The 24,866-nt window shown below is 39.0% G+C and overlaps 2 long non-coding RNA genes across 3 annotated transcripts; one reads left to right on the top strand and one right to left on the bottom strand.

Moving 5' to 3' along the window:
• The first annotated feature begins 9,565 nt into the window (after window positions 1–9,565).
• Window positions 9,566–13,616, top strand: LOC146563477 (uncharacterized). Of its 2 annotated transcripts, XR_014894326.1 has the most exons (7): window positions 9,566–9,881; window positions 11,328–11,509; window positions 11,608–12,036; window positions 12,579–12,735; window positions 12,979–13,017; window positions 13,193–13,314; window positions 13,458–13,616. It is a non-coding gene; the product is annotated as an uncharacterized LOC146563477 (long non-coding RNA). The 2 variants fall into 2 exon arrangements; XR_014894325.1 differs by lacking the exons at window positions 13,193–13,314; window positions 13,458–13,616 and having other exon boundaries at window positions 12,979–13,166.
• An 808-nt stretch (window positions 13,617–14,424) lies between these two features.
• LOC146563476 (uncharacterized) lies at window positions 14,425–19,976 on the bottom strand. The gene is made up of 8 exons (XR_014894250.1): window positions 19,852–19,976; window positions 19,500–19,608; window positions 19,273–19,394; window positions 18,968–19,129; window positions 17,229–17,341; window positions 16,346–16,503; window positions 15,862–15,919; window positions 14,425–14,908 (listed from the first exon to the last, which is right to left on the bottom strand). It is a non-coding gene; the product is annotated as an uncharacterized LOC146563476 (long non-coding RNA).
• Between the last annotated feature and the right edge of the window lie 4,890 nt (window positions 19,977–24,866).

The raw sequence follows: 24,866 nt of genomic DNA, 5'->3' as shown, positions 1-24,866 counted from the left end.
ATTATGTGAATAATTTTAAAATCTTAGCTCAAACGGCTGCAAAACCTGTTTGCCCAGCACGGGGATATTGAGTTCTATAAGATAAAGCCATAAACATGTTTGTCTGAGTCTTCTATCAAAAGTTACAGCTATTTATATGAAGTTGTACAAAAACGCTTTCTTTCGCCAAGACGGTGCGTTTCTCACTGTTACATGCATTTGAATGGGGAACTCCACCGAAACAAAGTATAGGTTTTCATTATGTGAATAACTTTGAAATCTTAGCTCAAACAGCGGCAAAACCTGTTTTGCCAGCACGGGGACCTTGAGTTCTATAAGATAAAGCCATAAACATGTGTATCCGAGTCTTCTGTCAAAAGTTACAGCTATTTATATGAAGTTGTACAAAAACGCTTTCTTTCGCCAAGACGGTGCGTTTCTCACTGTTACATGCATTTGAATGGGGAACTCCACCGAAACAAAGTATAGCTTTTCATTATGTGAATAACTTTGAAATCTTAGCTCAAACAGCTGCAAAGCCATTTTTCCCAGCACGGGGACCTTGAGTTCTATAAGATAAAGCCATAAACATGTTTGTCTGAGTCTTCTATCAAAAGTTACAGCTATTTATATGAAGTTGTACAAAAATGCTTTCTTTCGCCAAGACAGTGCGTTTCTCACTGTTACATGCATTTGAATGGGGAACTCCACCGAAACAAAGTATAGGTTTTCATTATGTGAATAACTTTGAAATCTTAGCTCAAACAGCTGCAAAACCTGTTTTCCCAGCACGGGGACCTTGAGTTCTATAAGATAAAGCCATAAACATGTGTATCCGAGTCTTCTATCAAAAGTTACAGCTATTTATATGAAGTTGTACAAAAACGCTTTCTTTCGCCAAGACAGTGCGTTTCTCACTGTTACATGCATTTGAATGGGGAACTCCACCGAAACAAAGTATAGGTTTTCATTATGTGAATAACTTGGAAATCTTAGCTCAAACAGCTGCAAAGCCTGTTTTCCCAGCACGGGGACCTTGAGTTCTATAAGAGAAAGCCATAAACATGTGTATCCGAGTCTTCTATCAAAAGTTACAGCTATTTATATGAAGTTGTACAAAAACGCTTTCTTTCGCCAAGACAGTGCGTTTCTCACTGTTACATGCATTTGAATGGGGAACTCCACCGAAACAAAGTATAGGTTTTCATTATGTGAACAACTTGGAAATCTTAGCTCAAACAGCTGCAAAGCCTGTTTTCCCAGCACGGGGACCTTGAGTTCTATAAGATAAAGCCATAAACATGTGTATCCGAGTCTTCTATCAAAAGTTACAGCTATTTATATGAAGTTGTACAAAAACGCTTTCTTTCGCCAAGACAGTGCGTTTCTCACTGTTACATGCATTTGAATGGGGAACTCCACCGAAACAAAGTATAGGTTTTCATTATGTGAATAACTTGGAAATCTTAGCTCAAACAGCTGCAAAGCCTGTTTTCCCAGCACGGGGACCTTGAGTTCTATAAGATAAAGCCATAAACATGTGTATCCGACTCTTCTATCAAAAGTTCCAGCTATTTTTATGAAGTTGTACAAAAATGCTTTCTTTCGCCAATACAGTGCGTTTCTCACTGTTACATGCATTTTGAATGGGGAACTCCACCGAAACAAAGTATAGGTTTTCATTATGTGAATAACTTGGAAATCTTAGCTCAAACAGCTGCAAAGCCTCTTTTCCCAGCACGGGGACCTTGAGTTCTATAAGATAAAGCCATAAACATGTGTATCCGAGTCTTCTATCAAAAGTTACAGCTATTTATATGAAGTTGTACAAAAACGCTTTCTTTCGCCAAGACAGTGCGTTTCTCACTGTTACATGCATTTGAATGGGGAACTCCACCGAAACAAAGTATAGGTTTTCATTATGTGAATAACTTGGAAATCTTAGCTCAAACAGCTGCAAAGCCTCTTTTCCCAGCACGGGGACCTTGAGTTCTATAAGATAAAGCCATAAACATGTGTATCCGAGTCTTCTATCAAAAGTTACAGCTATTTATATGAAGTTGTACAAAAACGCTTTCTTTCGCCAAGACAGTGCGTTTCTCACTGTTACATGCATTTGAATGGGGAACTCCACCGAAACAAAGTATAGGTTTTCATTATGTGAATAACTTGGAAATCTTAGCTCAAACAGCTGCAAAGCCTGTTTTCCCAGCACGGGGACCTTGAGTTCTATAAGATAAAGCCATAAACATGTGTATCCGAGTCTTCTATCAAAAGTTACAGCGATTTATATGAAGTTGTACAAAAATGCTTTCTTTCGCCAATACAGTGCGTTTCTCACTGTTACATGCATTTTGAATGGGGAACCCCACCGAAACAAAGTATAGGTTTTCATTATGTGAATAACTTGGAAATCTTAGCTCAAACAGCTGCAAAGCCTGTTTTCCCAGCACGGGGACCTTGAGTTCTATAAGATAAAGCCATAAACATGTGTATCCGAGTCTTCTATCAAAAGTTACAGCTATTTATATGAAGTTGTACAAAAACGCTTTCTTTCGCCAAGACAGTGCGTTTCTCACTGTTACATGCATTTGAATGGGGAACTCCACCGAAACAAAGTATAGGTTTTCATTATGTGAATAACTTTGAAATCTTAGCTCAAACAGCTGCAAAACCTGTTTTCCCAGCACGGGGACCTTGAGTTCTATAAGATAAAGCCATAAACATGTGTATCTGAGTCTTCTATCAAAAGTTACAGCTATTTATATGAAGTTGTACAAAAACGCTTTCTTTCGCCAAGACAGTGCGTTTCTCACTGTTACATGCATTTGAATGGGGAACTCCACCGAAACAAAGTATAGGTTTTCATTATGTGAATAACTTTGAAATCTTAGCTCAAACAGCTGCAAAACCTGTTTTCCCAGCACGGGGACCTTGAGTTCTATAAGATAAAGCCATAAACATGTGTATCCGAGTCTTCTATCAAAAGTTACAGCTATTTATATGAAGTTGTACAAAAACGCTTTCTTTCGCCAAGACAGTGCGTTTCTCACTGTTACATGCATTTGAATGGGGAACTCCACCGAAACAAAGTATAGGTTTTCATTATGTGAATAACTTGGAAATCTTAGCTCAAACAGCTGCAAAGCCTGTTTTCCCAGCACGGGGACCTTGAGTTCTATAAGATAAAGCCATAAACATGTGTATCCGAGTCTTCTATCAAAAGTTACAGCTATTTATATGAAGTTGTACAAAAACGCTTTCTTTCGCCAAGACAGTGCGTTTCTCACTGTTACATGCATTTGAATGGGGAACTCGCCTGAAACAAAGTATAGGTTTTCATTATGTGAATAATTTTAAAATCTTAGCTCAAACGGCTGCAAAACCTGTTTTCCCAGCACGGGGACCTTGAGTTCTATAAGATAAAGCCATAAACATGTGTATCCGAGTCTTCTATCAAAGGTTACAGCTATTTATATGAAGTTGTACAAAAACGCTTTCTTTCGCCAAGACAGTGCGTTTCTCACTGTTACATGCATTTGAATGGGGAACTCCACCAAAAACAAAGTATAGGTTTTCATTATGTGAATAACTTTGAAATCTTTGCTCAAACAGCTGCAAAACCTGTTTTCCCAGCACGGGGACCTTGAGTTCTATAAGATAAAGCCATAAACATGTGTATCCGAGTCTTCTATCAAAAGTTACAGCTATTTATATGAAGTTGTACAAAAACGCTTTCTTTCGCCAAGACAGTGCGTTTCTCACTGTTACATGCATTTGAATGGAGTTCTCGCCCGACACAAAGTATAGGTTTTCATTATGTGAATAACTTTAACATCTTAGCTCAAACAGCTGCAAAACCTGTTTGCCCAGCACGGGGAAATTGAATTCTATAAGATGAAGCCATAAACATGTGTGTCTAAGTCGTCTATCAAAAGTTACAGCTGTCTTTATGAAGACCATGAAAAACGCTTTATTTCACCACGTTGGTGCGTTTCTCGCTATTACATGCATTTGAATGGGGAACTCGCACGAAACAAAGCATAGGTTTTCATTATGTGAATAACTTTGAAATCTTAGCTCAAACAGCTGCAAAACCTGTTTTCCCAGCACGGGGACCTTGAGTTCTATAAGATAAAGCCATAAACATGTGTATCCGAGTCTTCTATCAAAAGTTACAGCTATTTATATGAAGTTGTACAAAAACGCTTTCTTTCGCCAAGACAGTGCGTTTCTCACTGTTACATGCATTTGAATGGGGAACTCCACCGAAACAAAGTATAGGTTTTCATTATGTGAATAACTTGGAAATCTTAGCTCAAACAGCTGCAAAGCCTGTTTTCCCAGCACGGGGACCTTGAGTTCTATAAGATAAAGCCATAAACATGTGTATCCGAGTCTTCTATCAAAAGTTACAGCTATTTATATGAAGTTGTACAAAAACGCTTTCTTTCGCCAAGACAGTGCGTTTCTCACTGTTACATGCATTTGAATGGGGAACTCGCCTGAAACAAAGTATAGGTTTTCATTATGTGAATAATTTTAAAATCTTAGCTCAAACGGCTGCAAAACCTGTTTTCCCAGCACGGGGACCTTGAGTTCTATAAGATAAAGCCATAAACATGTGTATCCGAGTCTTCTATCAAAGGTTACAGCTATTTATATGAAGTTGTACAAAAACGCTTTCTTTCGCCAAGACAGTGCGTTTCTCACTGTTACATGCATTTGAATGGGGAACTCCACCAAAAACAAAGTATAGGTTTTCATTATGTGAATAACTTTGAAATCTTTGCTCAAACAGCTGCAAAACCTGTTTTCCCAGCACGGGGACCTTGAGTTCTATAAGATAAAGCCATAAACATGTGTATCCGAGTCTTCTATCAAAAGTTACAGCTATTTATATGAAGTTGTACAAAAACGCTTTCTTTCGCCAAGACAGTGCGTTTCTCACTGTTACATGCATTTGAATGGAGTTCTCGCCCGACACAAAGTATAGGTTTTCATTATGTGAATAACTTTAACATCTTAGCTCAAACAGCTGCAAAACCTGTTTGCCCAGCACGGGGAAATTGAATTCTATAAGATGAAGCCATAAACATGTGTGTCTAAGTTACAGCTGTCTTTATGAAGACCATGAAAAACGCTTTATTTCACCACGTTGGTGCGTTTCTCGCTATTACATGCATTTGAATGGGGAACTCGCACGAAACAAAGCATAGGTTTTCATTATGTGAATAACTTTAACATCTTAGCTCAAACAGCTGCAAAACCTGTTTGCCCAGCACGGGGAAATTGAATTCTATAAGATAAAGCCATAAATATGTGAGTCTGAATCTTCTATGAAAAGATACAGCTATATATATGAAGTTGTACAAAAACGCTTTCTTTCGCCAAGACAGTACTTTTCTGACGATTACATGCATTTGAATGGGGAACTCGCACGAAACAAAGTATAGGTTTTCATTATGTGAATAACTTGAAAATCTTAGCTCAAACAGCTGCAAAACCTGTTTGCCCAGCACGGGGAAATTGAATTCTATAAGATGAAGCCATAAACATGTGTGTCTAAGTCGTCTATCAAAAGTTACACCTATTTATATGAAGTTGTGCAAAAACGCTTTATTTCGCCAAGACAGTGCGTTTCTGACGATAACATCCATTTGAATGGGGAACTCGCACGAAACAAAGAATAGGTTTTCATTATGTGAATAACTTTAACATCTCAGCTCAAACAGCTGCAAAACCTGTTTGCCCAGTACGGGGAAATTGAATTCTATCAGACGAAGCCATAAACATGTGTGTCTGAGTCGTTTATCAAAAGTTACAGCTGTCTTTATGAAGACCATGAAAAACGCTTTATTTCGCCACGTTGGTGCGTTTCTCGCTATTACATGCATTTGAATGGAGTTCTCGCACGAAACAAAGCATAGGTTTTCATTATGTGAATAACTTTAACATCTTAGCTCAAACAGCTGCAAAACCTGTTTGCCCAGCACGGGGATATTGAATTCTGTAAGATAAAGCCATGAATACGTATATCTGAATCTTCTATCAAAAGTTACAGCTGTCTTTATGAAGACCATGAAAGACGCTTTATTTCACCACGTTAGTGCGTTTCTCGCTATTACATTCATTTGAATGGAGTCCTCGCCCGACACAAAGTATAGGTTTTCATTATGTGAATAACTTTAACATCTTAGCTCAAACAGCTGCAAAACCTGTTTGCCCAGCACGGGGATATTGAATTCTGTAAGATAAAGCCATGAATACGTATATCTGAGTCTTCTATTAAAAGTTACACCGATTTATATGAAGTTGTGCAAAAACGCTTTATTTCGCCAAGACAGTGCGTTTCTGACGATTACATGCATTTGAATGGGGAACTCGCAAGAAACAAAGTATAGGTTTTCATTATGTGAATAACTTGAAAATCTTAGCTCAAACAGCTGCAAAACCTGTTTGCCCAGCACGGGGAAATTGAATTCTATAAGATGAAGCCATAAACATGTGTGTCTAAGTCGTCTATCAAAAGTTACAGCTGTCTTTATGAAGACCATGAAAAACGCTTTATTTCACCACGTTGGTGCGTTTCTCGCTTTTACATGCATTTAAATGGGGAACCTGCACGAAACAAAGCATAGGTTTTCATTATGTGAATAACTTTAACATCTTAGCTCAAACAGCTGCAAAACCTGTTTGCCCAGCACGGGGATATTGAATTCTGTAAGATAAAGCCATGAATACGTATATCTGAATCTTCTATTAAAAGTTACACCTATTTATATAAAGTTGTGCAAAAACGCTTTATTTCGCCAAGACAGTGCGTTTCTGACGATTACATGCATTTGAATGGGGAACTCGCACGAAACAAAGTATAGGTTTTCATTATGTGAATAACTTTAACATCTTAGCTCGAACAGCTGCAAAACCTGTTTGCCCAGCACGGGGAAATTGAATTCTATAAGATGAAGCCATAAACATGTGTGTCTGAGTCTTCTATCAAAAGTTACAGCTGTATTTATGAAGACCATGAAAGACGCTTTATTTCACCACGTTGGTGCGTTTCTCGCTATTACATCCATTTGAATGGAGTTCTCGCCCGACACAAAGTATAGGTTTTCATTATGTGAATAACTTGAAAATCTTAGCTCAAACAGCTGCAAAACCTGTTTGCCCAGCACGGGGATATTGAATTCTATAAGATAAAGCCATGAATATGTACATCTGAAACGTCTATCAAAAGTTACAGCGATTTATATGAAGTTGTACAAAAACGCTTTATTTCGCCGAGACAGTGCGTTTCTGACTATTACATGCATTTGAATGGAGTTCTCACACGAAACAAAAGTATAGCTTTTTATTTTGTGAATAACTTAAAAATCTTAGCTCACATAGCTTTAAAACTGTTTGCTCAACACGGGGATATTGAATTCTATAAGATAAAGCCATAAATACGTATATCTGAGTTTCCTATCAAAATTTAGAGCTGTCTTCATGAAGTTGTAAACCCTTTATTTCGCCTAGACAGTGCGTATCTCACTGTTAAATTCATTTGAATGGAGTTCTCGCACAAAACAAAGTATAGGTTTTCATTTTTTCAATAACTGGAAGAGCTTGGCTCAAACAGCTGCAAAACCTGTTTTCCCAGCACGGAGATGCTGAATTGTATAAGATAAAGCCATGAATACGTATATCTGAATTTTCTATTAAAAGTTACAGCTATTTATATTAAGTTGTACAAAAACGCTTTATTTCGTCAATACAGTGCGTTTCTGACTGTTTGCATGCATTTGAATGGGGAACTCGCCCGAAACAAAGTATAGGTTTTCATTATGTGAATAACTTTAACATCTTACCTCACACAGCTGCAAAACCTTTTTGCCCAGCACGGGGATATTGAATTCTATAAGATAAAGCCATAAATACGTATATCTGAGTTTCCTATCAAAAGTTAGAGCTGTCTTCATGAAGTTGTAAACCCTTTATTTCGCCGAGACAGTGCGTTTCTGACTATTACATGCATTTGAATGGAGTTGTTGCACGAAACAAAGTATAGGTATTCATTTTGTGAATAACTTGAAAATCTTAGATCAAACAGCTGCAAAACCTGTTTGCTCAACACGGGGATATCGAACTTTATAAGATAAAGCCATAAATATGTGTATATGCGTCTTCTATCAAAAGTTACAGCTGTCTTGAATGAAAGCATTATAGCAGCTTACCTCGATCATGTGGTAGAACAGACACATGGGCCACCTACGTGTCCTCCTACGCCAGGAGTAGTTGCCACAAACCTGCAAAACAAAAAGAAATGATCAGGTGACATGAACAGATTTATACAGCCATAAGCAAGAGATTCTTCCTGCCTGTGGGCGTCAAACTGGACCCCCCCCCCCCCCCTCCTTACTGTAACTATCAAAACTATCATAGTCTAAAACTATCATCTCATATCAAAACTATTATAATCACATTATTTGACTTTATCAGTTATAACAATGAGAAACGGTAAACAATTTGGCAAATAAATGACTTATAATTGTGCTTACCTTGTCCAGATGATCCACAGTCCCTTTGCATTTGTGCAGGATGATGTGGGGCTTTCTCTTCCCAGAGTCCTGGACTTTTAGCTCACGGTGCCTGGTGCTCAATAAGACAACCTTTTTTCTTTGCTTGGGGATGTAGGAAACCACAGCCTTGCCCCCCCTGTAGCGACCTGGACGGGAGAGACGATCATCGAATCTTACTGCCCGATTAATTTGCTCAAATCTTTTTTTTTTGACATGGTAGCAGGAAACAGAAGAGCCCTGTCTCCCCATTTCACAGGCTTGTTGTCGTTTCATGTTGAGACCTGTATAGGCCAGCCAGCATCACAAGCCCCATGTAAGCCTGCAACTCCTCATCTATGTCCTTCCAGTCTTTTACTGACCTGTTGCAGGTTGGTGAAATGCAGGATTAGCTGCATAATGTCCTCGGCAAAAAAAAGATGGAAAGTGCTCACAGGGCTGCTGATCCTGCGAACTGCATAATGGGTTGGTCCTGGGGTTAAAATGGGAGGAGGAAAAAATGGCAGGACCTCTTCGTGTGTGGGTTGCCACATGATTTCTCCATTTTTAGATCTCCACTGGCCATCCTCCAGTCTTGTCTCTTCCTCCTGCTCTTCTTCCTCCTTCTCCTTCTCCTCCTCCTCACATGAGCTGCAAAGCTCCTCGGTGCCTGGCAAAAATTCTTCTTCGCTGTCAGAAGTATCTCCACTGCTTGTGGAGAGTGCAAAACTGCAGCAACAGCCTCCTCTAAACTGAGTGCACGCTTCATTGTGTCTGTGCAGAAATGACCACTCAGACCAGGCTGCAAAGTATTCTCATAGACTTCAAAGGTGCACCTGAATAAACATGCTATACCATACATCCAATAAGAGAGAGGAGGCACATAAACGCACGCCTTTGATCTCTCCCCCACCCCCCTCTCTCTGTCTTTCTCTCTCTCTCACACACACACACACACACACACACACACACACGCACATGCACATACATACACACACGATACCATTTTATGGTGGTTAGCTGTTTTATTGTCTTGCATTTTACAAGGTAAGATAACCATGTCCTGCATTCAAAACCACTGAAAATGTCTATGGTGGTGCTGTGCCTAATATTGTGCTGGTGTATGCTGGGTAATGGCACAGCTAGCGACTGGGTGACTTTATTCACCCGCTTCGGCTGTTATCAGTCCATACAATGGGCGTTATTAGCACAAATCAGTCCCATAGATATGGACTATCTCCTGCTAGATTGTTCAGAAGGTTGTTATCATCCATCCAGATGGAGGATCACTAACAGGAGCGTGGGAAGACTCCAGAATCCACTCTGGCTGCAATCCGGTGGATACAGCAGTGTTTACAGGTAATACCATTTAAACCATTTCAGCGAGTGTCAGTAATGTTAATGTGGTTATGTTAGTAATACACCGAGTGCTAATATAACAGCTTTAAGATGCATTTATAGATGTTATTATGTGTTTTACCGTCTTTATGGTGCTAGCTTAAAGTTACGTGTAAACGTTAGCTTATATTGGAGTAAAGCTGCTACTGTTTAAACGATGTTAGCACAGAAATATTAGCTTCTGTCATGACTGACGAAGTTGCTAGTTAATAAAGTTTCCAGTAAAGTGTTTAATCGCAGCCACAGACTGACAGCAAATATCTCGATTAGCTTCAGTGCATCTGTAATAAATATGTGCAAGTTTCAGTGCTTCGTTTAAACTGTATGATACTTATACTGACCCAGGGTCAGTGTAAAATACAATCCTAGCTGTGTGAATAAAGCCTGGCTCCTTTAATCCTGCATGAAAAACCTCAGGATGCAGGCTATTATTACTCTTTCCTGCTGGCACACCTGTCACACCTGAGAGTCAGCTAGAAACGTACAGTGACGTGGACATCATGCAAAGACTGCCAGACTCTGTAATACTGCAAATGATCAGTGACTCAAGTTAACACTAAACTTTAAACGGTACCTCTGTGTCTCTGTGTGCTGAACATTTAGGATTGAGTCAGGCTGCATCTGTGTTAGTCCTCTGACAGACTGGTGAGCTGTCCAGGTGTGCTCTACCTAGGCTCTAGCTCCTGTAATAGAAATTTTTTGTTATTCTCATTTAAAGTATTTAAGTGCTTATGCATATGCTTAGTTGTGACACTGTTATAGACTGTTCAGTGAAAGTTTCTAAAACTAGATGAACTTACTTCAGCAGTTTGAGAAAACAACTCCCTTTACAGGTGCTGATAACGCCAAGGGCACAAAACAGCATAACCATTGATCCGTTAGGTTTCATAGCGAGACACGTGAAGTGGCAGAGCTGACATGACTGAACTGTGATGTTTGATGTGTGTTTGCTCTCCTGTGCGCAGTAATAAATAGCTTGATCACAGCTCTTTCTGTGTTGCAGACTTTATTTAATAAATTCCATGACCCCCCCCCCCCCCCCCCCTCCCACTGTGAACCTGAATTGAATATTCAGAAGACATTTGTTTAAATAGTTCTAGAAATCTGAGCTGTTGGTGTGTCCTTGGATTGTGTGGTAATAATATTAGAGCTAGCAATATTTCTTACTGAATCTCTACTATGAGTCATGTTACCTGAGATTAATTCTATGTTTACCTGTCAGCCTGGATGAATGTGCTGTGTGAAGGAAATTAAATTAAATCAGATCTGAACTGCGTACATTTAAGGAACGTGTTCATATTTAATTGAAATATGAACCAGTGATTTTTTGATTGCTGATTCCAAGAGAGTCTTTGTGGAAATCCACTTTGGCTTTTTGTTATTTTAATTCTCTTTTCTGTTTTCCAGAACAGTTCTCCACAGTCACTGTCCATATGGGTCAGTGGGACCAAGAAGCACTCTGCTAATGTGTGGACTCTGACCAGCAACATCCAGCAGGACCCAGACAGCGTTTTCTATCTCCCAGCTGGAGGTTTTTGTTTGTCTGTGACTGGAGAGTCAGATTTTTGTTGAGCTTCACACTTGCAGAGGTAAGTCAGTTTGCAGAGAGCCCTCCCACCCTGGCTTTTATGTGCTAGATTTCTTATCTGAAACAGTAATATTTCAGTGACTGCTGCTTATACCACAGGTTAATACACGCTACTGATCCGTGATAGGAGAATCATCAATTTTGCCAGCAAAGAAGCCTGGTGGATGTTTGTTTACAGTCTGATGATGGGACATCATGCTCTGCATCTTTAAAGTTTGTCTCTTGATTATTATTCATACCCAGTAATGTGAAGTATGCTCATATCTACTATAACTGAACCAACCTGGTGCTCTTCATTTATGGAGGCTGTTGAGTCTGAATGTTGGATGTTGTGTATCTCGTGTTCTCTGGGCTTTGTTGTCCTCAGTCTTTTTGCAGGATCAGAAAACAAAACCAGGAGGCGCGTAAATGTTTCTTCTCCATGATGTTTCTTCAAATGTTTCTTCTGGATGATGATAAGACTGTGACACGGGATGCCACCTTTGGTCTTGTGATGAAGCAAAGCTCAGGAAGAAGTGGGATTAAATGGTACCAATATGTTGAGAAGGATGTACAGGGGCACCTGCAGCCAAATCCAAGCTTCAGCTTAGTTGTAGTTGCAGAACGCTATAGGACTGAGACATCTAAGGCATCAAATGTTTGATTAAACGGATGAAAAAGAGAAGTTTTTTCCCTATAATTATCACTTCTTAAAATCTGTAGCAACTTCAAGTCTGTCAGCGTGCTGAGCATGCTCAGAATGTGACAATATATTTTTGTTCAATATTTAATTTCTTTCAGTTGCAATTGTTAAATGAAAAAAAAAAAAATTCTTATAATTTAGCAAACGAATTTATCAAAAAAATATATATACATATATCTGTATTAGTTTTAATGAATTAATTTGACACCTGTATTGAAAATACCATATTGTATTCATACAGAATCAGTATGGTATCATTGTTTGTCTGTTCACTGATTGTTGAAGCTAAGAGCTAGTTTGATCTGTTTAGATCTAAAGTATCCAAAGTTGAGCTCTAATGTTTCTTCACCCCTGTGTGTGTGATATGTGATTTCCTACATGCTGGCAGAGCGGCTGTTTGTGCTCACAGATGGTGACGGTGTGGAGAGACGGCGGTGTTTCCTCAGAAGAACCAGCAGAGTCACAAAGGACACCAGTCCATCTCACCACCTTGACTTGCTGACTGATGTTCGTCTGCACTGCACAGAGGAAATCAACTGACCGAGGTTTGTCCAGTGACGTGTTATGAAATGTATATTTGTTTTATGCTTACAGATATGTTTTTCTTGACAGAGGCTCTGCAGAGGTTAGACAAAGCAGAGAAAATATGTGCTTTACATTTTGCTGTGATTTATTGAGATATTTGTTGCCTGATGTTCAGCAGGAATGGAGAAATAGAATCAAAGGGAGATGTTTTTGTAATGATGTAAGTAAATCTTCAATATTATTTATTTGCTTGGTTATATTAGGAGTGTTTCTGAGTGAGGGGGAGAGGAGTCATCATCCAGGTAAAGTGACGTGGATCAGTGGATACACTTGTCTCCCCTTTAAAGGAGACGATCCAAGTCATCCTTAAATGTTAGTGCTTTCAAATACACAAACATTTTTAAAGGACAAAAATGAACATCCAACTTTGACTGTAACACAAAATAAATCTTTGCATGTGTGTTTTCAAACTCTCAGATGAGCAGTATATCAGTCTTGGACTGTCTAACCTGCCGGAGCAGCACTGAATGGCCACCACACATGAGCATGTTCCTGCAACATTCAGCATCTGATCTGTCATCTGTGTGCTTCTGCTTTTGGTAAGTAGAGTTACCCAACTCCAGTAACTCTAAACACATGCCATCCATTTCTAACGGCCTGGTTACTTCCTGTCAGATACTTTAGAAACCATGTGGTCACCTGACCTAACACTGTTTCTTCTTCTTCCCCCTTAATGTTGAAGTGTCAAATGTCAAACAGCTGGAGAGGAAACTACACCAGTGTACTGGGATGTTTCAGCAACACGTGCCAGATGCTGTTCCTTCATGGTGACATCACCAGAGACAGTCCCGCCCACCTCAGGACCCATTGATTATGATGATCTGATCCATCAAACCCCCAGCAGGTGAACCTTATTCATGACATAACACCGCAACAATGTAAAAAATTAAACAGCAACAGTCTAAATGTAAAGTGCATTCTAAAGTCCTCTTCAATAAATTGTATGCAAAGAGTCATTCAGGTCACTACAGAACCCAGAGTCTTCATCATTAAATCTCTGGTTGCTTCATTTTTCTATCCTATACCAGATATTTTAAAGGTTAGCTTAGGTAAAGTTCCATTCTCATGGTGAGGCAAAGTGCTTTATGTGTGTGTCATGAACGGCTATAAAAGGCCTATAATCAAAGAACAAAGCGGGGTTTGAGTTCGAGTTGCGGCAGAATGTCACTACTTGTAAATGGAACGCAGCCTTCCTACGGCAGACAGCTAATAACAGGAATCGGACGCGGTCCAGCCAAGTCCACAGCAACCACCATAGCAACCTTCTAGCATGACCTTAAAAACATATTCTGTCTTCATAACTATCAAAAACGTGAAATGATTTGCAAAGTGTGAAAGTGTTACAGCTGCAGAGAGCTATGGCGGTATCTTTGGAAGCTGTTTACACAGCTAATAATATACGATGTAACCATGGAGACAGTCAGTCACGTGAGCTAGCGGTGCATGTTTACTACAGTAAATAAGGTGATTGTGTGCACAGCATCCACACTCTGCAGGGGGTAAAGACATTACTTCAATATTGTTTTATATTGATATATATTTGCCTTCTGTTGACCATCACCTCAGGTTCACCATTACAGTTTCAGCATACAGATGCACACTGTCTAAACACATTCAAAAACTCATGTCTCAGAAATAAGCACAGCTGTTCATGTTTGTCATTAGAGTTTTATTTGTAAGAAAATTATGAACTTCATATTGTGCACTAAATAAAAGAACATTTCACAACTCTGAGTCAACAGAAACAGGTAACAGAAATGTCTCTAATGTGTACAGTGTAGTGTAAGCATTAAAAGATCATAAAGGAAACACTAACATTTATGTGAAACTAATTGTAATAAAAAATGAGCGGGTGCTTTATAGCTTTAAAAGAAAGAATCTGAAAACAACACTTTTTTGGTCTAAGTGATCAAAGTAGAAAACAGAACTGATGTTCAAGAACAAACCGTAGCTGCACTAATATTACACGTCTCCATTGTTGTGGTGAACAGACATGTTGCTTTTAAAACCACATGCAGTGTGTGACCATGACTGTTCACTGAGACCATGAACGCCACTTCGCTGAAGCATTCTTCTTCTTCTTCTTCTTGCTATTAAATTGGAAGCAGAAGCAGCACGAGCTGATTTGATCTACTGAAAGGAAAAAGCAGAACATCTGAGTTGAAACCAGTCAGCTGAAATCATTAAGACAGGAACAAATTCAATGCAGTGTCTCAAGTGGCTTAGCCTGTTACAACTGTTGATACAAGCTAAATACGGTTAACACACAGTGTCAGGGAGCTCCAGTGTGGGAACTAGTCGCTTTAGGTTTGTAGTCATTTAACTTTCATCCATTCATTCATTTAATTCAGGAGGAAGAAATGCCAGGTTGGTGCAGGCTGGTTACATGCATTTGGTCCCATGCTGTCTTGAATTAAATGACTTGGTTCATTTTATGGCTGGGCTGTATGTGGGGTTATATCATGTTATTTGGGCAGGAGTACCTGTCCCCTGTTAGACGTAGAAAGTTTCTCCATAAGTAGAGTTTCTAACTCTTATAGCACATCTGTGGCTGACAGCTTTTTGGTGGCTCTTTTTACCCCACACTGGTTGTGAGTGTGTAAATAGCCCCACTAGTTCTTTTGGGTTGCAGTTAACTAGGGAGGAAGGGGTGGGTATGCCATGATTAGGTGAATAGCAATTATATGGGATACATAAATTTCACAATGCATGCATATATCTCTATCAATTAAACCTGGCCTGAGGGCTGCCATTTTTTACATTCAGTTATTTCTCTTAGAAATGTTGGATCTAAATAATGAATGTGTTACAGTTAAAGTGAAACACTGGTCAGTGTAAATGGCTCATTGGGACACAGAAACCTTTAAATTAAACCTGATATCTAGTGTCAAACAATATCAAAGCTGTAAAAGATGTTTACAGTCAGAATTTATAAAACTATGATTGTAAATAAATTCAAACAAGTGAGCTTTTCTCTTTGTGCTGAATTTCAACACTGTGATTTCTTAGACTGTAAGCTTTACTTTAGCACAACCAGTTGTAGAAGCTGCCACTCCAAACGTCTTTTGATAACAAGAAAAAAATACCTTTTCAGTACACGGCCTGAAGTTCTTCTCCGACATCTTCTGCAATCGGCTTTGTCTGCTGGTTTGAAGACAATAAACCACAAAAAGATGATTTAGTCACTTTGTCTGCGTCATGCAGCTCGAATGTGTCGTGTAACGATGTTGAATAGCCGTTGTTATCCCTCTGCTGCGTCAGTAGGATTGTACTGTACAGCATCTCATTGATATGTGAGGAATGCTAATGTAACACGATAACAGACTTACATCATTAAAATATAAAGGGCAGGAGATATTTAGATATTTTTTATATTTATATTACATTTTATAGCTGACGGATATTACTAAATAGATAGAATTTACTAAATAGCTGGATGAACATGAAAAATATGTCTATAATAACAAATGACCATGAGAGCCAGTAGAATTAATTCAGCTGGACACTCGAAAGACGTCCTTAAATGCTCTTTAAGTGGCAGAACAGATGAACAAACAGTTAATCGCTTACTTGAGATGAAATCTGCTCAGCTACTTTGAAAACAGCTTCTAACTGGTTCCTCCTTTAACAGGAAGACTGCTCAGGGGTAAGGCCATCATGCAATCCAGCAACCTTTATGGTTCTGCTTTGATTCACCAGGAACTATTAGGGAAACCTTCCAGCGCCTCCTGTGAAAGACACAGGCATAAACACACAAACATTTATTAACATGTTCCACAGTCTTCCAGTTTGATTTTCTCATCCTGTGGACAACAACATACAGGGATGCAGGTTTATTGTTAACTTTTGTAAGGTTTATTTAATGAACATATCCAGCTGCAGCTCCACTGTGATCCTGAACTGGATAAGCACTTAAGAAAATGTGTCAATAAATGGACATACATCAACTTACTATATTTATCCAAACAGACGGGACCAATAATGCTTCACTGAGTCAGAGACTTTAATGTCTCTTCTATGTAAGAATGTCTCGTGCTGATATACCTGCAAACTTGACAACAAAGGTTTTTCAGACTGCATGTAGCTGTCCTCTATGTCAGCTAACACATTTACATTTATGTCACACTTATTTCTGCTTTCCCATTTTATAATTATTACTTACATTTTGATTAGATACCTTGAGTTTGTAAATGATCAGATTACATAATTGGAATACAATATATCCAATTCAGGATTGCGGGAGGATGAAGCCTATCCCAGCTGATACAGGACAAAGACAGGCTGCCAGTTTATCGCAGGGCTAACACGATATGTGTAACAGAAAATCCACTTAAATGTTTGATATTTCTTATAATAATCATAATTATGACTATTATTTAAAGGTTTCTTCATAAATACATTTTGATTTTTTATAACCCCTAAAATATAAACCTGAGCTGTTTCAGATTCTGACCTCTGACTCAGTGACCTGGCTGTGTCCTCACTGCAGCTCCCTCTTGGAAGTACGTCTGCTTCTTGTCTTCCCCCAGTGTTGACCGCCTGATATCAAGATATCACGTACTGTACCTGAGGAACAAAAAAGGACAAACACTTGCCTTCATTTAAGAAGTACATTCATACAGAGGTAATCTATGGAAACACACTAGTTCAACCTTTGGCAGAAATCAGTTCCTGTGAAACATTTCTGTAAATGAACATCATGTGGAGAATGAATGAAATGAGTTCTTCAGGTGACTCAGCAGTCCCACACTGACAAATGAAATCTAGTTAAACTATTAAGCATATTTGCTCTTCTGAAATCTGTGTTAAACAACAACAAACATAAATTAGTAACAAAAACTACAGCTGAGTATAGGCTTTACAAACCACCAGCAGCCATAATGCTAAATTTTAATCTTCAAATGTTTCTGAGCTGTCTTCAACCTGCTTTTAACACATTAAAGTCCCACAGTCAACGCAGCCTGACTCAATCCTAGATGTTCAGCACACAGAGGTGCTGTTTAAAGTTTAGTGATAACCTGAGTCACTGATCATTTGCAGTATTACAGAGTCTGGCAGTCTTTGCATGATGTCCACGTCACTGTAAGTTTCTAGCTGACTCTCAGGTGTGACAGGTGTGCCAGCAGGAAAGAGTAATAATAACCTGCATCCTGAGGTTTGTCATGCAGGATTAAAGGAGCCAGGCTTTGTTCACACAGCTAGGATTGTATTTTACACTGACCCTGGGTCAGTATCAACTTCAAGAAGACAGCTGTAACTGTTGATAGAAGAATCACACACACATATTTATGGCTTTGCCTTATAGAATTCAGCATCTCAGTGCTGAGGAAATAGGTTTTGCAGCTGTTTGAGCTAAGATTTTCAAATTTGAAGTTTGAATTTAAAAATTTAAAAATTTAAAAATCAAGATTTTCAAGTTTGAATGTGTTTAGACAGTGTGCATCTGTATGCTGAAACTGTAATGGTGAGCCTGAGGTGATGGTCAACAGAAGGCAAATATATATCAATATAAAACAATATTGAAGTAATGTCTTTACCCCCTGCAGAGTGTGGATGCTGTGCACACAATCACCTTATTTACTGTAGTAAACATGCACCGCTAGCTCACGTGACTGACTGTCTCCATGGTTACATCGTATATTATTAGCTGTGTAAACAGCTTCCAAAGATACCGCCATAGCTCTCTGCAGCTGTAACACTTTCACACTTTGCAAATCATTTCACGTTTTTGATAGTTATGAAGACAGAATATGTTTTTAAGGTCATGCTAGAAGGTTGCTATGGTGGTTGCTGTGGACTTGGCTGGACCGCGTCCGATTCCTGTTATTAGCTGTCTGCCGTAGGAAGGCTGCGTTCCATTTACAAGTAGTGACATTCTGCCGCAACTCGAACTCAAATCCCGCTTTGTTCTTTGATTATAGGCCTTTTATAGCCGTTCATGACACACACATAAAGCACTTTGCCTCACCATGAGAATGGAACTTTACCTAAGCTAACCTTTAAAATATCTGGTATAGGATAGAAAAATGAAGCAACCAGAGATTTAATGATGAAGACTCTGGGTTCTGTAGTGACCTGAATGACTCTTTGCATACAATTTATTGAAGAGGACTTTAGAATGCACTTTACATTTAGACTGTTGCTGTTTAATTTTTTACATTGTTGCGGTGTTATGTCATGAATAAGGTTCACCTGCTGGGGGTTTGATGGATCAGATCATCATAATCAATGGGTCCTGAGGTGGGCGGGACTGTCTCTGGTGATGTCACCATGAAGGAACAGCATCTGGCACGTGTTGCTGAAACATCCCAGTACACTGGTGTAGTTTCCTCTCCAGCTGTTTGACATTTGACACTTCAACATTAAGGGGGAAGAAGAAGAAACAGTGTTAGGTCAGGTGACCACATGGTTTCTAAAGTAACTGACAGGAAGTAACCAGGCCGTTAGAAATGGATGGCATGTGTTTAGAGTTACTGGAGTTGGGTAACTCTACTTACCAAAAGCAGAAGCACACAGATGACAGATCAGATGCTGAATGTTGCAGGAACATGCTCATGTGTGGTGGTCATTCAGTGCTGCTCCGGCAGGTTAGACAGTCCAAGACTGATATACTGCTCATCTGAGAGTTTGAAAACACACATGCAAAGATTTATTTTGTGTTACAGTCAAAGTTGGATGTTCATTTTTGTCCTTTAAAAATGTTTGTGTATTTGAAAGCACTAACATTTAAGGATGACTTGGATCGTCTCCTTTAAAGGGGAGACAAGTGTATCCACTGATCCACGTCACTTTACCTGGATGATGACTCCTCTCCCCCTCACTCAGAAACACTCCTAATATAACCAAGCAAATAAATAATATTGAAGATTTACTTACATCATTACAAAAACATCTCCCTTTGATTCTATTTCTCCATTCCTGCTGAACATCAGGCAACAAATATCTCAATAAATCACAGCAAAATGTAAAGCACATATTTTCTCTGCTTTGTCTAACCTCTGCAGAGCCTCTGTCAAGAAAAACATATCTGTAAGCATAAAACAAATATACATTTCATAACACGTCACTGGACAAACCTCGGTCAGTTGATTTCCTCTGTGCAGTGCAGACGAACATCAGTCAGCAAGTCAAGGTGGTGAGATGGACTGGTGTCCTTTGTGACTCTGCTGGTTCTTCTGAGGAAACACCGCCGTCTCTCCACACTGTCACCATCTGTGAGCACAAACAGCCGCTCTGCCAGCATGTAGGAAATCACATATCACACACACAGGGGTGAAGAAACATTAGAGCTCAACTTTGGATACTTTAGATCTAAACAGATCAAACTAGCTCTTAGCTTCAACAATCAGTGAACAGACAAACAATGATACCATACTGATTCTGTATGAATACAATATGGTATTTTCAATACAGGTGTCAAATTAATTCATTAAAACTAATACAGATATATGTATATATATTTTTTTGATAAATTCGTTTGCTAAATTATAAGAATTTTTTTTTTTCATTTAACAATTGCAACTGAAAGAAATTAAATATTGAACAAAAATATATTGTCACATTCTGAGCATGCTCAGCACGCTGACAGACTTGAAGTTGCTACAGATTTTAAGAAGTGATAATTATAGGGAAAAAACTTCTCTTTTTCATCCGTTTAATCAAACATTTGATGCCTTAGATGTCTCAGTCCTATAGCGTTCTGCAACTACAACTAAGCTTGGATTTGGCTGCAGGTGCCCCTGTACATCCTTCTCAACATATTGGTACCATTTAATCCCACTTCTTCCTGAGCTTTGCTTCATCACAAGACCAAAGGTGGCATCCCGTGTCACAGTCTTATCATCATCCAGAAGACACATTTGAAGAAACATCATGGAGAAGAAACATTTACGCGCCTCCTGGTTTTGTTTTCTGATCCTGCAAAAAGACTGAGGACAACAAAGCCCAGAGAACACGAGATACACAACATCCAACATTCAGACTCAACAGCCTCCATAAATGAAGAGCACCAGGTTGGTTCAGTTATAGTAGATATGAGCATACTTCACATTACTGGGTATGAATAATAATCAAGAGACAAACTTTAAAGATGCAGAGCATGATGTCCCATCATCAGACTGTAAACAAACATCCACCAGGCTTCTTTGCTGGCAAAATTGATGATTCTCCTATCACGGATCAGTAGCGTGTATTAACCTGTGGTATAAGCAGCAGTCACTGAAATATTACTGTTTCAGATAAGAAATCTAGCACATAAAAGCCAGGGTGGGAGGGATCTCTGCAAACTGACTTACCTCTGCAAGTGTGAAGCTCAACAAAAATCTGACTCTCCAGTCACAGACAAACAAAAACCTCCAGCTGGGAGATAGAAAACGCTGTCTGGGTCTTGCTGGATGTTGCTGGTCAGAGTCCAAATGCATGTAATAGCGAGAAACGCACTAACGTGGTGAAATAAAGCGTTTTTCATGGTCTTTATAAAGACAGCTGTAACTTTTGATAGAAGACTCAGAAATACATATTTATGGCTTTATCTTATAGAATTCAATATCCCCGTGCTGGGCAAACAGGTTTTGCAGCTGTTTGAGCTAAGATGTTAAAGTTATTCACATAATGAAAACCTATACTTTGTGTCGGGCGAGAACTCCATTCAAATGCATGTAATAGCGAGAAAGGCACTAACGTGGTGAAATAAAGCGTTTTTCATGGTCTTCATAAAGACAGCTGTAACTTTTGATAGAAGACTCAGACACACATGTTTATCAGAGGGCCCGGTGGCGCCTTTGTCCGGCAGCCTCGCCTCTGTCAGTGCGCCCCAGGGCAGCTGTGGCTACAATGTATCTTGCCATCGCCAGTGTGTGAATGTGTGTGTGAATGGGTGAATGACTGAATGTAGTGTAAAGCGCTTTGGGGTCCTATGGACTAGAAAAGCGCTATAAAAATGCAGGCCATTTACCATTTACCATGTTTATGGCTTCATCTTATAGAATTCAATATCCCCGTGCTGGGCAAACAGGTTTTGCAGCTGTGTGAGCTAAGATGTTAAAGTTAGTCACATAATGAAAGCCTATACTTTGTGTCGGGCGAGAACTCCATTCAAATGCATGTAATAGCGAGAAACGCACCAACGTGGTGAAATAAAGCGTTTTTCATGGTCTTCATAAAGACAGCTGTAACTTTTGATAGACGACTCAGACACACATGTTTATGGCTTCATCTTATAGAATTCAATTTCCCCGTGCTGGGCAAACAGGTTTTGCAGCTGTTTGAGCTAAGATTTTCAAGTTATTCACAAAATGAAAACTACTTTGTGTCGGGCTAGAACTCCATTCAAATGCATGTAATAGCGAGAAACGCAATAACGTGGTGAAATAAAGCGTTTTTCATGGTCTTCATAAAGACAGCTGTAACTTTTGATAGACGACTCAGACACACATGTTTATGGCTTCATCTTATAGAATTCAATATCCCCGTGCTGGTCAATCAGGTTTTGCAGCTGTTTAAGCTGAGATGTTAAAGTTATTCACATAATGAAAACCTATACTTTGTTTCGTGCAAGTTCCCCATTCAAATGCATGTAATCGTCAGAAACGCACTGTCTTGGCGATATAAAGCGTTTTTGCACAACTTTGTGAATAATCGGTGTAACTTTTGATAGAAGACTCAGAAATACATATTTATGGCTTTATCTTACAGAATTCAATATCCCCGTGCTGGGCAAACAGGTTTGCAGCTGTTTGAGCTAAGATGTTAAAGTTATTCACATAATGAAAACCTATACTTTGTGTCGGGCGAGAACTCCATTCAAATGGATGTAATAGCGAGAAACGCACCAACGTGGTGAAATAAAGCGTTTTTCATGGTCTTTGTAAATACAGCTGTAACTTTTGATAGAAGACTCAGACACACATATTTATGGGCTGGGCAAACAGGTTTTGCAGCTGTTTGAGCTAAGATGTTAAAGTTATTCACATAATTCAAAACCTATGCTTTGTTTCGTGCGAGTTCCCCATTCAAATGCATGTAATAGCGAGAAACGCACCAACGTGGTGAAATAAAGCGTTTTTCATGGTCTTCATAAAGACAGCTGTAACTTTTGATAGAAGACTCAGAAATACGTATTCATGGCTTTATCTAATAGAATTCAATATCCCCGTGCTGGGCAAAAAGGTTTTGCAGATGTGTGAGCTAAGATTTTCAAGTTATTCACATAATGAAAACCTATACTTTGTTTCGTTCGAGTTCCCCATTCAAATGCATGTAATAGCGAGAAACGCACCAACGTGGTGAAATAAAGCGTTTTTCATGGTCTTCATAAAGACAGCTGTAACTTTTGATAGACGACTCAGACACACATGTTTATGGCTTCATCTTATAGAATTCAATTTCCCCGTGCTGGGCAAACAGGTTTTGCAGCTGTTCGAGCTAAGATGTTAAAGTTATTCACATAATGAAAACCTATACTTTGTGTCGGGCGAGAACTCCATTCAAATGCATGTAATAGCGAGAAACGCACTAACGTGGTGAAATAAAGCGTCTTTCATGGTCTTCATGAAGACAGCTGTAACTTTTGATAGACGACTCAGACACACAGGTTTATGGCTTCATCTTATAGAATTCAATTTCCCCGTGCTGGGCAAACAGGTTTTGCAGCTGTTTGAGCTAAGATTTTCAAGTTATTCACAAAATGAAAACTACTTTGTGTCGGGCGAGAACTCCATTCAAATGCATGTAATAGCGAGAAACGCAATAACGTGGTGAAATAAAGCGTTTTTCATGGTCTTCATAAAGACAGCTGTAACTTTTGATATACGACTCAGAAATACATATTTATGGGCTGGGCAAACAGGTTTTGCAGATGTGTGAGCTAAGATTTTCAAGTTATTCACATAATGAAAACCTATACTTTGTGTCGGGCGAGAACTCCATTCAAATGCATGTAATAGCGAGAAACGCAATAACGTGGTGAAATAAAGCGTTTTTCATGGTCTTCATAAAGACAGCTGTAACTTTTGATAGAAGACTCAGAAATACATATTTATGGCTTTATCTTATAGAATTCAATATCCCCGTGCTGGGCAAACAGGTTTTGCAGCTGTTTGAGCTAAGATGTTAAAGTTATTCACATAATGAAAACCTATACTTTGTTTCAGGCGAGTTTCCCATTCAAATGCATGTAACAGTGAGAAACGCATTGTCTTGGCGAAATAAAGCGCTTTTGAACAACTTCATATAAATCGCTGTAACCTTTGATAGAAGACTCAGACAAACATGTTTATGGCTTTATCTTATAGAACTCAATATCCCCGTGCTGGGCAAACAGGTTTTGCAGCCGTTTGAGCTAAGATTTTAAAATTATTCACATAATGAAAACCTATACTTTGTCTCGGGCGAGTTTCCCATTCAAATGCATGTAACAGTGAGAAATACACTGTCTTGGCGAAATAAAGCGTTTTTCAACCACTTCATATAAATCGCTGTAACTTTTGATAGAAGACTCAGAAACACAAGTTTATGGCTTTATCTTATAGAACTCAATATCCCCGTGCTGGGCAAACAGGTTTTGCAGCCGTTTGAGCTAAGATTTTAAAATTATTCACATAATGAAAACCTATACTTTGTTTCAGGCGAGTTTCCCATTCAAATGCATGTAACAGTGAGAAACGCATTGTCTTGGCGAAAGAAAGCGTTTTCGTACAACTTCATATAAATCGCTGTAACTTTTGATAGAAGACTCAGAAACACATGTTTATGGCTTTATCTTATAGAACTCAATATCCCCGTGCTGGGCAAACAGGTTTTGCAGCCGTTTGAGCTAAGATTTTAAAATTATTCACATAATGAAAACCTATACTTTGTTTCAGGCGAGTTTCCCATTCAAATGCATGTAACAGTGAGAAACACACTGTCTTGGCAAAAGAAAGCGTTTTTGTACAACTTCATATAAATAGCTGTAACCTTTGATAGAAGACTCGGATACACATGTTTATGGCTTTATCTTATAGAACTCAAGGTCCCCGTGCTGGGAAAACAGGTTTTGCAGCCGTTTGAGCTAAGATTTTAAAATTATTCACATAATGAAAACCTATACTTT

This window comes from Mchenga conophoros, linkage group LG11, assembly GCF_057382185.1.
Source record: "Mchenga conophoros isolate Kocher_MC1m ecotype Shallow Benthic linkage group LG11, M_conophoros_male_GT1.1, whole genome shotgun sequence".
NCBI lineage: Eukaryota > Metazoa > Chordata > Actinopteri > Cichliformes > Cichlidae > Mchenga > Mchenga conophoros.
This window is presented reverse-complemented; position numbering and strand designations above follow the sequence as displayed.